This window comes from Dicentrarchus labrax, unplaced genomic scaffold, assembly GCF_905237075.1.
Source record: "Dicentrarchus labrax unplaced genomic scaffold, dlabrax2021, whole genome shotgun sequence".
Taxonomy (NCBI): domain Eukaryota; kingdom Metazoa; phylum Chordata; class Actinopteri; family Moronidae; genus Dicentrarchus; species Dicentrarchus labrax.
Window position 1 is genome coordinate 11,452,146 of NW_026136713.1, and position 4,625 is coordinate 11,456,770.

The window sequence follows — 4,625 nt, forward strand, 5'->3', positions numbered from 1 at the left end:
TTTGATTAGGCCCATCATGTAAGGTGTGCGTGTGAGTGTGTACGCTGTGGGCGCGCGCGCATATGCACGCACCTGTGCACGCGTGTGTAGGGCTCATGTGACACGCAGCACTGAGATTGTAAATCTGAATTTGAGTTGAGGTCAGTGGCGGTAGAAGTTATACCAGAATGTAAAACATATTCAAAATCAAAAAAAGTGAAAGTATGTAGGTATTATGAGCACAATGAAAAGTGAAAGTATTAAAGTAGTCATGAATAAACAGCCATGTAAAAAAACTTTCATTTATTTTCTGTAAATGTTATCTCCTCACATTTAAATGCAGTCGTTTCATTGGTAGGTAATTATTGGCAACTAATTTTTCAAACTTAAAAACAATCAATTTTTTTCAAAGTATTTACACTAAAGAAATATCAGAACCACAAAGTTGAATATACATTTATTTTTATCTCTTATGACACCCCCCAAATTCCCAGAAATATTACAGGTGCCTTCAGTGGTAGCTATATATAACTCTGTGTGTCACTCATATAGTGTATAAAGTGTTTTATATAATATTGGTACTTACACATTTAATGGTGTAGTTATGAGGTGGAGCTATATTTTATATGCTAATTATACATAATATATATATATTCATTGTTGCTGCTATTGTCAGTCTGTAAAGTAACAGACTGACAATAGCATGACAGATAAATAGGGCTTGTGGTTTAAAAAGCACAATATTTGCCTGTGAGATATGGTGAAATAGAAGAGAAGAGGCATGTTATGGAAATACTCAACAAGTGCCTTTTAACTGTACTTAGTTACAGTACAAGTGCAGTAAAAGTAATAGTTACATCAGTTACATTTCACCAGTGAGGTGACCTAATACAGTGTTCATCAGAAATAGGTGCTGTGTATGAATGTGTATCCCCTTAAACATGTTTCCCACTGACTGTTAATTTTAAAGACCAAAAAGCAAACTTCCTCATTTCATTTCGTGAAGAAAAAACTTCATTTCAGTAACATTTCCTGTTTCTGAAGATGTGACAGTGAGGTGAAGAAAGTTGTGGGAACCCACAGGTCAAGATCAGATATCACACCAGTGAGTGTGTTATTTACTCAAACCTCAATACTTCATTTAGTGTAATATGGCGATAGTCTGCTACAAATGTATGGCAACTATTCTTAAAACAACCACACGAGGGCAGCAATAAACTGAATACTGGCATGTCATTTACCAGGTATTGAGACCTACAGATACAAACTTGCTGGTTCCAAACTTAAGATGAGTACACACAAAGTTTATTCTTCATCCCACATGTTGGCTTTATACTTTCACTGAGTTCATGTACTTAGAATATCATGCTGTAAAGTATAATGTATATTCCACTTGTTGAGCTTCTCTGTGGGTCCTTGTCCAGCAAGCATTCATAAAAGATTCATGGTAGTATCTTGGTCAGAACACTTATTATTGGCCATAACAGCTATAAGCTGTTAGCATGAAGCAGGCTCATGGTAATGGAGAGAAAAGTGCTACAGGCCTGAACATTAAGGGAAGTGCAACATAAACATCAAAGTCATATCGCAAAAAGCTTGAAATACAATACATCATAGCCACCAAGTAAAAACAAACATGGCTAAAAATAAAGAAATGGTTTTAGCACTTAGCACACAGTATACATGAGATCATGAGTTAATGTACACACTGGACTCAAACATTCAGACCTTGGAAAAGTTTAAATTTAAAGCACTTCTCTGCTGCTGTGTGCCAAAAAAATAAAACCTCGGTCTGTGCTGTACTAATATTTATCTAAATGAGGGGTTACTGTAAATAATAATACATGTATGGAGATTTAGTTTAAACAGTGCAGCATAAACGGTGTTCCCACTGTTCTCTTCGTAGATGTCCCGACCTTCAAGTTCATCGAGGGGGAACTAATAAGAGACCTGTAGCCTCTTTTCACCGATTCTAAAAGCTCACATGTGTTAGAGAGAGAGCTGCTCTAGGTGCCCAGACACACCCAGAGCTTTCATCTTCCACATAAGTTTCCTCTAAGACACTATTACTGTCCACGAGAAGGCCGTTAACAGTATTTATCAAGTGCTAAACCCCTACAGCACGTCTGTGTGATTCTGTTTCACAATGACATTTAAACACTGAACAGTGGAGAAGGGTTTATATTATTTTAAATGCTGTACAACAAGCATCAGCATAATTTTGCACCGTGATAAACAGAAACAACTAAAGCGACTAAACATTACAAGTTGAGACAACTCACCACCCCAGATTCAGTTGTTTTGTTTGATCACAGAGTGTGAGGCGGTGTGTACACTCACCCACTACGTCTGTGTTCAGAATGGCCTAATTAATGGGAAGGCAGCGTTCAAAATTTGGTTTAAGTAATGACTATGGCAACTTTGCAATATCTCATCATACAAGACTGCATCAAGTTAATGTTCTTTGTGGATAAAATTTCCTTTTTGTACATTTTTATTGATTCCTTAAAATCAGATAGGGAAAGTAATTATAGTAGATTTAACTTATTCTTCATCCTTCTGTTGACTGTACCACACTTTTCTCTTTTTTGAATGCCTTTATTAGACTGTATGCAGCAGAGAGCTGACAGGAAATGAGAGCAGCCAGAGGAATGGGATGACATGCAACAAAGGTCCCCGGCCAGAGTCGAACTGGGGAACGTTGTTATTATGGTCAGTGTCATCACCAGGATGCCTTTGGTTTTTTCCTGCTGGGCTTTCTGTTTCATTTATCATATTCTGTACGTAATTGAATTATGACTGTAATTTACGATTATTGTCATTGCTGTTTAATCTGCCAATTATTTTCTATGGATGACTGATAGTGAAAAAGTCTTATTGCTGTGTCTAAACAGGCTAGTCAGTTTACTGTCTACAGTGTTTACATTTGGTATTTTTTGTTTATAAAATTACAATTAATGAATGTTCAAAATAGTTTCAGATTAAGGGCTTACTGTTATTGGCTAGTTGTTTAATGAGTTAATTGTTCCAACTCTAACTTGAGTTCCTCCTCGCCTGTGTTCCTGCTTGTTTTGTGTTGTTTGATTTGATGTGAGGAGTATATTTTAAAGTAGGATGATGGTGATTTCGACTGTTGTTGTATTTTCGAAATGTTGCAGTGTTTCAGGTCAACAATATCTGAATCGAGTTTTGAGGACCATCTGACTATTCCATCTTTCATTGGTACAATGTATTATGGATCTGACTCCAGATCAATCGTTTTATGGTTTCATCCATCTTCATCTATCAGAGGTATGTTGAGTTCAGCTCTAGGTTCAGGTCTCAGGCCCCAGTGTTTCCTGCTTCTAGCTCCCAAGGGCCTCCAGGGGCCCCTGCCTATCAGTCACAGAGAGATAACTTTGCTTTATCTGAAATCCAACAAACACAGGACCAGCATACAAGGTGGTTGCACTAGTTGCTGTCCAGCCATGGCAACAATCCAGATCAGTGGTGAGAGAAACCACTCTTAAGCTGCTCTGATAGGCCGAATAGGCTGTGCATTGTTGTAGCAGAATGATTTAGAGTCCAGTTTATTAAGTGGTTTGCCACTCTGTCAAACTGCATGAATAGACACCACTCCATTGTAACAACAAAATGCTAAAATTATTTCCAAATTGGAAATATATATGTCTTGTAACACTTAAGATATTTACACACAGTGTTTTTCGTTAGGGCCGTGGTTTGCTGCAGGATGTGTGTGTTCAGCTGATAAAGGATTGTGTGTGAGTATTTGCATAATGTGAATTGCATGTGCATTGCTGCATTATTATCTCTTGAAAACATTCAAGTGTAATTGGAAGAACTTAAAAAATACAAGACCAGATTCATGAAGTTAAGTATGTAGATTTAGAACTTATTGAAAGAAGGTGTTAATTATATAAATGGAAATAAATAGATGATAAGGTGGGACAGTCCTGTGTGGTGTTGCTCCCCTCCTATCTAATAACTGGGGTTTCACAGGCTCTCTAATTACTGCTAGCAGGGCTTTTAGATTTACCCTCACAATTAGAGGAGAACATGGTTACTGTCCAATTTAGCCCCTGTTCCCTCCTCCCCTCAGTCTGCCCCGACCCCTTGTTAGAGAGAAAAGGCCCTCGTCAGCTGCAGGGTAGCGTTATGAATTTCAAACCATCCTCACATATCCTGGGAAAGGAGGAAATTAGGGAGAGAGCCAATATAGAAAACAGACGTATTTGCATGGTGTGTGTATGCATGTGTTTGAAAGAGAGAGGGCTGAAAGAGCAGAGAAAAGAGACAGAAGGGGGTGATGATAGAGGGAGGTGTTGAGTTATTTTATGTGGGATGAATGGAAAAAGAAAGGAAATACACAAAAGGAGATGTAAAATGGGTTCACTCCAGCTAAAAGTATGTGTTTAACCTCTTTTACACCTGATTCTGACAGTGTGATTATGTAAGTGAAGTTATTTTCCTGAGAAACTGAGACTTCCATGTTTGTTTCCAAAGCAGGACACCATGAGCTCTGCCAAAACCTTTTTTTTTTCCTGCCTGGACCTCTCACTCACTCTCTCTCACTCTTTCTCTTCCTTTTTATTGTGTTTGTTGTTTTATGGAGGGGTTAGATGCGGTCCAGATTGCTGTTGCCAATG